The following is a 12,195-nucleotide window of genomic DNA, read 5'->3' on the forward strand; positions in this document are numbered from 1 at the left end:
GGGTTCCGCAGGGCTCAGTCCTCGGGCCCGCACTGTTCAACATCTTCATCAGTGATTTGGCATGCCAATACGCTTTAGCTACCAAGGACTATACAGTAGGGCTGTGCGAAGCTTCAGTCCCTGATTCGATTTGGCAGAGGTTCAGCCCGATTCGGTGGTTGAATCTCCGAATCCGAATAGAATTGGAACCCTCTGAATCAATTTGGAGAGATTTGGAGCAATCTGATGATTCAAACATAGACATAGCTTTAAATGTTTTTTCTACATACCTCACGATAGCAGGCAGCTCATGAATGCTGCGATGTTGGGGTGGATGGAGTGTCCCACAGGAGCATGGGGGGCTCTCTAGTGTGCTTGGAAACAAGCACAGAAGTGGACCAAAAGCACTTCTGGTCCACTACTGGGTCCCCTGGGGAGTGCACAGGCTCCCGCCTCCCCCCCGGCTCGGCAACTGGTGCCTCCTGGGTCTGGGGGGGCACCCAGGGTCCCCCTGCAGCCAATCACAGAGCCAGGAGGGTCCCGGGGAGCGCCTGCTTGCTTGCCAGGAGACCCAGAAGTGGACTAGAAGTACTTCTGGTCCACTTCCAGGTTTGCTGCCAAGCACACGGGAGGGGCACCCCACACTCCTGTGGGACACTCCATTCACCCCACCATTGCAGCATTCATGAGCCATGCCTGGTACCTCAGGGTATGTACAAAAAAACATTTAAAGCTGTATCTATGGCTGAATCACTGTTTCTCTGAATCAGCATTGAATCTTCAGATTTGGATTTGGCCAAATCAAATCAGGGACAGTGATCCAAATCAACAAATTGAATCACTATCCCCAATTTGGGCTGAATCTGAATCGAATGTGGTCTGTTTCGCACACCCCTATTATACACCTCAGGAGTGCCTTGCAAATATGAAAATCTGGATTATGGTATTTCGCCAGTAGCCTAAATAAGGAATAGTTCCTGCCCCAAGAACACAATCATTCCCAGTTTACCTACTCTATGTGTACCAGGCTATTACCCTAGCCTCTGTGACCTTGCACATAAAGCCCAATCCTATATTGCAAAGGTGTTCCAGTATCCTGTGACTTTGATGGGAGATGCGGGTGCACAAGGCATCCTGTACTGGACTTCCAGATGGCAAACGTTCTTTGTTTATGAGACAGAAGGCTTTTTGCTGGGGGGCCAGTAAATATTAGTCATAGCATGCTTCTTTTATTGAAACCACCCAGAGGGCATCGGACAATGGAATAAAAAAGCAAATTCAACAATTAGCAACAGATTTAGAAAAGTTATATAAATGGCCCAAAATGGCACAAACTACAAGAAGGGCAATAAATGCAAGAAACTTAAAAGCCTTTGAACTTTTTTTTCCTGGAAAGATGACAAATGGATGTCTCCAACATGGGCGTTGGTGGGCATACTGTACTTGGGTATATCATGGGATTTAATTTTAATTTTCCAAGGATGATACTTCTCAGGGCATTGAGTTTGTGCAACTGACTGATACACTGTTAACTTTCTGCTATATGTCTAATGGCACCTGCTCTATCATTTTGACAGGATTATCTTTGGAGATTATGAAGTACAGTAGAGAAGGGCTGGACAGACTTTTAAAACTGGGAATTTTATAGTTGGTCTTAGGGCAAACATTTCAGTGGCATAAAGGTCAAACACATGGTTAATATCAGATTTTTAACAGTAGGAGGAAAACATATTTATGTAAAGAAAATATCACTGTTTCAGTACAAAACTCATGCCCAAATCTCAGATTGTAGCTCTATACTGAGGTTTGAAACGATCTGTCTAATCTTTCCTCAGATGTGTTTCATTTTCATTTTCCGTGATCTGAATGGAGAAATGCCAATATTTTAAAAGTAAAAATAACAATCAAGAAAGGGGTCTTGTATGCCATTGGTGACGCCAGTGGAAAGAGTAAATATTTTATAAGATATTTTATGATAAAGTCAACACAGCTGTACAGACTCAAGATGTTTAGAAAATCACAAATGCTCAAACACTTGAATAGTGATCCCAACTTGAAACTCTAAATTTTGCTGTTCCTCATTAATAATTCTTAATCATTTGCAGCTCTAGAAACCCCCAAATTCTTTCTTTGAGCCTGTAGGTCTTCTACAAGGGACATGATTAAATAATATCTCATTTTAATCTGATCACACAATAATAAAAGTTCCAGATAGTTTGAAGCCTGCACTAATCCATTACATAATATTGGCCCCTCTCTGTCACTCTCTGTTTATTCATTCTTCCTTTTCTATTTTTCATTCAAGTCATTTTCCTTCCTTACAGAGTCTTTATGGCAGATTCATTCTTTTATTTGTGGACACAATTAATCTCAACAATTTTTATACTCTGGATAAGACCATTGTCCATTTTTGTTCCTTCATCTCATCACACTTTCTTCCTTATTTACTGTTATAAACCAGATATGTATGAGGATGCAGAACAAAGTGGTTATTGCTGTATACACACCTTCCTTTAAAACTAGCAGGTGTCTTTACCTTAACTTTAAGAGAAGATGGAGGATGCACAATACTGTTTATCTATATCAGCCAGAGAAAAATAAAGCTGTAATTGAGTACATGAACAAAACAAAAAAGTTCATAAGGCAAGGAAGTGGTTTTCACACCTGCCTACTTCAGTCCAGTGAGTTAAGCTGCACCACTGCCCTGCTATGAAACCAGGGCTGCAGAATTTTCTCCTTTCAAGTCAAATCTGTGCTGCTGCCTGTCTGCCCCATCTGCCACTGTCAGTCATTCCTCCAGTCTGCTCTGCACTGGATCTCAGATCAGTGACTAGGAAACCCAAAGTATCTTAGGACCTCTAGACAAAACCCGTCTTTTTTAGACCAAATCCTTCCTTGTTCTCTAACTTCTTGAATTTTGGGTCCACACTCATAATCCAATACTTCCTAGTTCAGTGTGATGTACTATCCTCCGGTATTTGTTCTTATAACTACAATACTTCTGCTTTCCCCACCATAAATACACTTAAATGCATTCCAGGGGTGGACCAGGGGGAGAGGGGTGTCCACTGGTGCACTGGCCCTCCGCTTCGATTCCTGGTTCACTCAAAGTTTAAAATCAACTGCCTGGCAGTGGAAGCAACATTTCTAGTCAGGCAGAAGTGAGGGAGTCACTTGACTTTATGGCTCATTATAATGTACCTGTTCCCTTCTAAACTCTTTATTCCACCTCCATGTCAATGACTCTGTCTCCTTTTTAATGGTCTTGATGTTCCACCAATCAAGCTACCCTTTGTTCTGCAATTCTGCTGTCTTTTAGCTGTTCCTGGTGATGAACCTTCTGTTTCACAGCCCTGCAAACTGTTTTTAACTCATTTCAATTAAGTTATATTTATTTTTGCTTTAATACAGCCCTGCCCCCTAGCATATTAGTAAAGCTTCTAATTTATTTTTAACTGGAGAAAAATAGGTGTTGTTTCATATATGATGATGTATTTCACCTCCTGCATCCCCCTTTTCACAATTCTGCCAATGATGCATTGTATAATGTAATTTCCCAATGTAGAATGCAACTAAGCTCCAGATAATATAGCCTGAAGTAATGCATGAAAAGGGGTGAAATTATTTTGTAGCTAGCTTTCCCTTTTCTTCTAGTGGTGGAAGCAGACCATTTTATCCTTGTAAGCCTCTCAATGCTGAATCTGAACAGCAGAATAAAAATTGGATTTATGTAGCATCTTTCACTTGTAAGTGAACTTCTTGTCTACTAAACAAAGAATAACAGCATAATCCACAGTCTCAAAAAATTACCAACATATGTGTCTTTTTAAAGAAGTATGATGAAATGAGAGGGAAACTAATTATGTTCTTGGACCATTGCTCTTCATCAAGTCAGTGAGTGAATTGCCCAACTAGCAACTCTTCTGGCAAACAGACCAGTCCTTTACCATGCTTATCTTTATGTTTTACTTCCTGAGTGGCTTTGTATCATAAACCAGCATAACAAAGATCTGTGCTAATAGATAGTCACAGATAACAGATAATTATATTCCAAAAAATAAATGACTTTGCCAATTGCCTCTTTGGGAAGTTTTACATCCGGGGCAAATTTTACACTCAGTAATCAGGAGTAAATCAAAGGAAACAAGTCATTTAAATAGCATTTCTTTGGAGACACTCTGGTAGAAGACAGCAAAATTTGACCCCATTTGGTCATCTTCTGCACTAATGTGTAAGTTAAGCAGCTGCAGAAATGAAGAAAGTTAAGTCTAGAATTCTAATGTTGGCAGGTTATTTAATGCTGGCCCATTGTGGAACTTCCTACATTCAGGGCTACTTGTAGCATATCTTCTTAGGAGAGCATCTGCGTAAACAAATATTGTTGGAGTGATGTCTGAAGTGGATGAGGACTGTGTCTAGTGATCTGCTACCATAAAAAGTTATTGGGTTATGGGTCTTTACTTTGATTTTTGGGTTATGGGTCCTTGTATGTACACCAGACCTTATCAACCTTATTCCACAGAAGGTTTTCCTATGTGCAATGTGAATGAGATTGAAACAATCACACTCATATGTGCTCTTCAGTTAGAAGCAAGCATTAGGACAGTAGTTCAATCCATGGCCTGTGGTCAATGTAATCTAATCTCCAACACTACTTGTGGCCCCAGACAATTAAAAAATTAAAACAGGGAAGAATTGATAAGGAACATAGAAGTGGATGGCAAGTTGGGCAGCAGTGTCCATGAAATGACTGAGTTCAGGATCCTGACAAAAGGAAGAAAGGAGAGCAGCAGAGTATTGACCTTAGACTTCAGGAAAGCAGACTTTGACTCCCTCAAGGAACTGATGGACAGGATCACCTTGGAGGCCAGTCTGAGGAGGAAAGGAGTCCAGGACAGCAGGCTGTATTTTAATGGCACCTTACTGAGGGTGCAGGAATAAACCATCTCTATGTGCAGGAAGAATAGCAAATGTGGCATGTGACCACTTTGGCTAAGCAGAGAACTCTTTGGTGAGCTTAAAAACAAAAAGAAAGCTTACATGAAGTGTAAGGTTGGACAAACAACTTGGGAGGAGTATAAAAATATTGCTTGAGCATACGGGGATGAAGCCAGGAAGGCCAAAGAGCAACTGGAGTTGAAGCTAGCAAGGGATGTGAAGGGTAACAAGAAGGGTTTCTACAAAAATGTTAGCAATGAAAGGAAGATCAGGGAAACTGTAGGTCCCTTATAGATTGGGGGGAGGCAACCAAGTGACAGATGATGGGGAAAACACTGAAGTACTCAATGCCTCTTTTACCTTGGTCTTCACAGGCAAGGTTAGTTCCCAGACTACAGCACTGGAAAGCACAGTTTGGGGAGAAGGTGAGCAGCCCTCAGTGGTAAAAGAAAAGCTTAGGGACTATTTAGAAAAGCTGGACATGTACAGTTCCATGGGGCTGATTGCAATGCATCCGAGGTTGCTGAGGGATTTGACCAATGTGATTGCAGAGCCATTGGCCATTATCTTTGAAAACTCATGGTCATTGGAGGAGGTCCCAGACAATAGGAAAAGGGCAAATATAGTGCCCAACTTTAAGAAGGGAAAGAACGAGGACTAGACAGTCTTACCTCAGTCACTGGAAAGATCATGGAGCAGGTCCTCAAAAAATCCATTTCTAAGCACTTAGAGGAGAAGAAGGTGATTAGGAACAGTCAGCATGGATTCACCAAGGGCAAGTCATGCCTGACCGATCAACCTGATTGTCATCTATGATGACTGAGTCAAGTTTGCTGAGGACACCAAGCTGGGAGGTGTAGTAGATACACTGGAGGGTAGGGCTAGGATTCAGAGTGATCTAGATTGGAGGATTGGGTCAAAAGAAATCTCATGGGGCACATCCAGATGATGCACACGTGCCTCTTGCCTTGCCTCAAACCCCTTTGAGGTGGGGCAACAGGCATGTGTGGGAACAAAAAAATGTCCCCCGCACTGCAAACTTGCAGCACGGGGAGAAAATTAGACCCCTGGATATCCAGGGGTTTTAAAAAATTGCTCCACAATAGAGCAGGGCAAGGCACGGTTCAAGACCGTGCCCGGAGACAGTACTCCAAAAGAGGCACTCTGGTTTTGGCAAGAGCGTCTCTTTGGTGTTCCTGCTGCCCCAGGCACTGTCTGAGGTAAGTTGGTGGGTGGGTTTCATGGATATGGGTGGGTGATGAGTGGCAGAGGGATGTGGGGGGAGGGTTGGAGAGTGGGGGGGCGGGATATCCCTGGGGCTTTGGGGGGAGGGGTGAGGACCTGGCCCAGATCCCTGCTAGTCCGGCTTTGCACTGGAGTGGGTCGCATAGCTCTGGGAGGCACACACAGGAGCCATGCCTCCCAGAGCCCTGTGACCCGCTTTGGTGCAAACCTGGATTAGTGAACCACATGGGGCTGGGCCAGGTCCTTACCCCCCGCACCCTGCAGGCACAGGGGGCAGAGGCGGGAGCTGGCCCATGCTGACAGGACCCGGCGCATCACACGGTTCCTGCATGCTGTGCCGGGTCCTGCCACCCAGCTGAGCTCTTCCTATAACAGCAGGACATGGCCCACGCAGAGCTGAGCTGAGTCAGGTCCTGCTGGCCCTGAGGCTGCTCATGCCACCCAGCTGCCAGGTGGCACGAGCAGCCCAAAGGCCGGCAGGACCCGGCTCAGCTCCACACAGTCCCCACGCACTGGGCTGGGCTGGGGAGCACAAGCCACCTGGGGCCACCAGGATGTGGCTTGGCTCTGCACAGTCCCTGCACGCTGGGCTGGGCCGGGGAGCACAAGCTGCCCAGGGACTGTGAGGAGCCGAGCTGGGTCCTGCCGGCCTTGGAGCTGCTTGTGCTGCCACATGAGCAGCACCAGAGCCAGCAGGACCCAGCTTGGCTCCACGTAGTCCTCACGTGCCAGGCCGGGTCCTGCTGCTGTAGGAAGGACTCAGCTGGGTCCTGTAAGCATGGGCCAGGCCCCAGGGCCAGCTCCTGCTCTGCCCCCTGTGTCTGCAGGGGGGTGAGGACCTGGTCCGGCCCCATGTGGCTCGCTAGTCTGTCTTTGCACTGGAGTGGGTCACAGGGTTCTGGGAGACATGGCTTGTGTGCACACCTCCCGGAGCTGTGTGACCCGCTTCAGTGGAAAGCCAGACTGGTGAGCTGCAGAGATCTGGGCCCAGCCCAGGCAGGCTGCAGAGGTGCCCCAGGACCCAGCTGGACCTCGCATGTGGTCCCTGCATGCCTCACTGTGTCCTGTCACCATGGGCCCAGCCTGGCTGGGCTGCAGAGGGGCCCCAGGACCCGGATGGGCTTGGCACATGGTTCCCGCATGCTGTGCCAAGTTCTGCTGCCACAAGACCAGCACAGATGGGTGGCAAGAGCAGCCCCAGGGCTGGCAGTACCAGCTGGGCTCAGTGCATGGTCCCCCCTGCTGCTGCTGTTAAAGATTAGTTATGGGCCCTGGGCAGGGGGGCTGTGGCCCTCCAGGGTGGAGCTGGAACCCTGGGCAGGGGGGCCTCCAGGGTGCCTGGGACCCCGGGCAGGGGGGCTGGGACCCTGTGGGAGATAAGGGCTGTGGCCCTCCAGGGGGGAGCTGTGACCCTGAGTGGGGGGGGCATTCCATGTGCTGGGGGGGCCTGCACCCTGTGGGGGCCAGGGGACCCACCACTCCTGAGCAGCCCCCACACAAGGTTACCCACATCCACAGTGCCCCCAGCAATTGCCCCACCCCTACCTACAGACCAACCCACATCCCTCCACATCCACTCACCCGCCTTCCCCCACACCCCTTCTCACCCCCTTTCTACAAACACCACATCCCATCATGTGTGAAGAAAACCAAAACCATACATCAACACATATAGGTAGTTAGAATTTATTTTTTCATGATGATAGAGACACTGGTAGCCTTCCAAATTGCTTTAACATTGTAAATATACCAATAAAGCATTACCCAACTTCTCTCTCTCTCTTTCTTTTTTTCAATATATGTGTGTGTGTATAGAGTGCTTTTTTGTTTTAAATGTGGAAGAACATGGATTTTGGGGTATTTTTAAAAATGGATTTGGGATGCTGTTGCAGCAGTCCAGCTGGCACAAGGGGTAGTGTCCCCAGGTATCATTTGGCTGGGCCCCAGAAGCTCCAGAGAGTGAGTAGCTCTGAGGTGCTTGCCAGGGCAGCTTTTTGTACCGCTAGGGCCAGGACAGGGCAGTTTTTTATACTGCTGGGGACAGCACAGGTGCTGGCCCCAGGCTTTAGCTCCCCCTGGCTGCAGATCCAGGAGGAGCCAGACAGAGTTATTTTGCCCCAAGTGGCACAATTTTTCCACACCAAAGTGCATGTCTGAGCATGTGTGCTGAGGCAAAAAGCCCTGGCTCAAATTTGTACCGCTTGTATTTGAACTGCTGCAAGTGCATGTGCTTGTGTGTGTGGATCCGCCTATGAGGTTCAACAAGGACAAGTGCAAAGTCTTGCACTTAAGACAGAAGAATCCCATCCACTGCTACAGCCTGGGGATTGATTGACTAGGCAGCAGCTCTTCAGAAAAGGACCTGGGAGTTACAGTGGACAATAAGATGGAAATGGGTCAGCAGTGTGTCCTTGTTGCCAAGAAAGCTAATGGCATACTAGGATACGTTAGCAGAAACATTACTAGCAGATCAAGGGAAGTGATTGTTCCTCTCTGTTCAACACTGGTGAGGCCACATCTGGAGTACTGTGTCCATTCCGGGGGCCCCCACCATAGAAAGGTTGTGGATGAATTGGAGACAGTCCAATGGAGATCAATGAAAATGGTTCAGAGGCTGGGGCACATGACTTATAAGGAGAGGCTGAGGGAACTGGTTTTACATAGTCTGCAGAAGAGAAGATGGAATGGGGATTTGATAGCAGCTTTTAACTACCTGAATGGGGGGGCGGGTTCCAAAGAGGATGGAGCTGGACTGTTCTCAGTGGTGACAGATGACAGAACAATAAGCAATTGCCTCAAATTGCAGCAAGGGAGTTTTACAGTGGATATTAGGAAAAACTTCCACTAGGTGTGTGGTGAAGCACCGGAACATGTTGCCTACAGAGGTGGTGGACTCTCTATCCTCTCGATCTTTGGAGGTTTTTAAGACTTCTTCTTGGCCCAATCCTCCAATTTATCAAGGACACTCTGAATCCTAGCCATACTCACCAGTGTATCTACTACACCCCCCCCCCCAGCTTGGTGTCCTCAGCAAACTTGCTGAGGGTGCAATTCATCCCATCTTCCAGATAGATATTGAAGATATTGAACAAAACCAGCCCCAGGACTGACCCAAGGCACTCCACTGGATACCGGCTGCCAGGTAAACTTTGAGCCAATGATTACTACTTGTTGAGCCCAGCAATCCAGCCAGCTTTCTATCCACCTTACAGTCCATTCATTCAACCCATACTTCTTTGGCTTGCTTGCAAGAATGTTGTGGGAGACAGTATCAAAAGCCTTGCTAAAGTCAAGGCATATTACACCCAGTGCTTTCCCTGTATCCACAGACTGTTCCTAATCACCTGGCTTGACAAAGTCTTGGCTGGAATCATCTAGTTGGGGATGGTCCTACTTTGAGCAGGGGGTTGGACTAGATGACATCCCAAGGTCCCTTCCACCCTAATTTTCTGTGATTCTAAAATTGAAGGTGACAGGAAAAGTAAAGTCTGATGCTGCCTAAAGGCAATTGCTCACTCATTACTGTTGCCTGGGGGCCAGTGAAGTTAGGGAAGACTGCCTGAGGAACTGTGGGTGAATTTTTTTTCTCTCCTTTTCCTGTGTAACTTCATAGAAGCAAGTAACTTGTGACAACTGGCACAAAACGCAGCAGCAGGGATGATATTAAGGCAAATACCTCCTTTTACCTGACCTTGATTCACTTCTGCTTTGTGGCTTTTGCAAAGTGAATGCAGAGTGGCTGCTCCTCTGAGGCAGCAGTGTTTTATGACCCCCTTGGCATTCATTTTAAGCAGTGTATAATCAGAGCCTGTGTCCAACACAGTCAATAAAAGTGAGAAGTGAAGGTGAAATTGGTTGAGACAGTCTTAGTCCCACTTGGCCCTATCAAAAATAAAACAAAACAACCACTCCCCCCTAAAACCATCAGGCATCTTCAAGAATATCTGGCTTTGCAAATTTGTTGTGCCTGTTAGCAGCAGCCTAAACCACTCTGTTGCTTCACATGTTTCGCTCCCTTCAACAAGTAGCAGTTTAGCTGCGTCTGTCTGGTGCCAGGGCTGGGTTAATTAGCACTGCTGAGTGACAGTGCCAATTAGTCCACTCCTTTTGCTTCATGGACTTGACTGCTCTGCTTATATTTGGCTGGGGGCAGTGTGCGGTGAGCTGTGCGGCATGTTTAAGGCGCCACTGCCAGGCACTGTCAGCATGTGGTCCAGACACGGCGGCAGTTCAGAATGCCGAGCTGATGTCCAGGTTGTGTTATGAAATCTGTCACCTGCCTGCCCTAGACAAGCAATGCCAATGGGCTCAGCCGGTTTTCATGCATCTACAAAACACAAAACAACTCAGCAAAGGGACTGGGATTTTCAATGGGAACAAGCAGTTCAGTGGCTAAATGTGAATGCTGGGCTTTCAAGAATAAGATAGAGCTCAATGCTTGAGGGGAGCAGGGCTCGCCTTCTGCCTGTGGGTATCATCACACTCCACAAGCTGCCTCTCCCTTTTAGTTGGGGTCTGAAGTCTCATCAGAAAAATGTAAAGGCTTAACATGTGCATTGTGATTGGTTTGCTAAAGAAGAACTTCCTACGTATGCAATAAGGCATCTGAAGGTGAGCTTATACCTGTGCATACTTCCCTCTTTACTCGTGCATACCTTTTGTTCAACTCATTCCTCTGCTTGGGTTACCTATATTTCAGGAAGCATCATGGTGATGTGTGAGGGGAAATGCACTTTGTGGAGGGCTCTGACTTGCCCTTCCAACCAGGCAGGGGTCAGGGCTGACAGGGGTGCCCAGGCTCCCCAAGCACAGTTCAGTGTGACAGACCAGGAAGATTTACATCTGGTAAAGGGCTGGTGCATGTTCTATCTACGTAACAGCAAGGGAGGTGACTCTTTGAGTCTCTGAGTTACAACCTGACCTCTCTTCTGCTCACAAGCTAGCCTGTGGGAAAGCCATCATTCACTGCATAGCATTGTCATTGACTTAAATAATATTTAACAAAAGGGGTGGAGGGAAGAACACACTGAAGAATTATAGGCCAAAGGGGAAAGGTTTATTTTCAGAGATATAAAAAAAGAAAGAAAGAATGAATCAGAATTTAAGAAACATTATAAATTTGATGTCAGTTCCCTTGAATTGATGTGACTGTGTGACCCAAACTCCCAATGGATGGATAGATTTCCTCAAAAGAGGCTTCCAGAGAACATTGTACGTTTGCTTGAAAATGAAGTCTAATAATAAAAACAATGGGGAAAAGATCCACCATCTACCCAAACAACCAAGAAAGTTCTATGCAAAATAAAAATCTCAGCCATTTGTATTTTCCATCTTGTAACAAATACTTTTTGCATATTATGATCAAGAGTGTTTGGAGGAGGTAAAATTAGGACAAATTGCATGTAATACACACAATATTAAGCAACAGGTCCCATGGTATTTACTTTGGTTTTGAATTGGAGAATACCTTCAGATGTGCAATGGCTCCCTAAATGTGATGTGTAATAGTCAAGTTCCTTGTTTTCACATAAAGATCTTGTCCCTCTGCTCAGGGTCAGACCAACCGCTGCATTTGGGATCTGGAAGGAATTTTACCCCATGGTCAGATTGGCATGGTCTGTGGACTTTTTGTCTTTGGCATCGTCCTCTTCCTCAGCTCTCTTGAGCATATTTAATGACTTCTTGTCCTTGTTCTGCCAGGATATTGGCAGTGCCCTCATCCCTGTGCTTTATATATGGCAAGCTAGGGTGCTTTGGATGTTCTGTACATTGTGCCTAGTAGTTGTGTGTGGGGCTTGTTTGTGAAATTTTAAAGAATAGCTAGAAAGACACTTGTCAAGTATTGTTTAAATACAGCCTCAATCTGCCTTGGCAGGGGGCTGGATTAGATCAGTGTTTCTTAACCCATGGGTTGTGACCCAAAAGTAGGTTGCAAGAATATTTAAAAGTGTCATGGACAAACTTTAAAAGTGGATTATCCTTTAAAGATGAAAAACGTTGTAATTCTAGCTTTTCCCTTGCAGGCGGGCAGAG

Source organism: Gavialis gangeticus, unplaced genomic scaffold (genome assembly GCF_001723915.1).
Source record: "Gavialis gangeticus isolate Ggan-Ray unplaced genomic scaffold, GavGan_comp1, whole genome shotgun sequence".
Lineage (NCBI taxonomy): Eukaryota > Metazoa > Chordata > Crocodylia > Gavialidae > Gavialis > Gavialis gangeticus.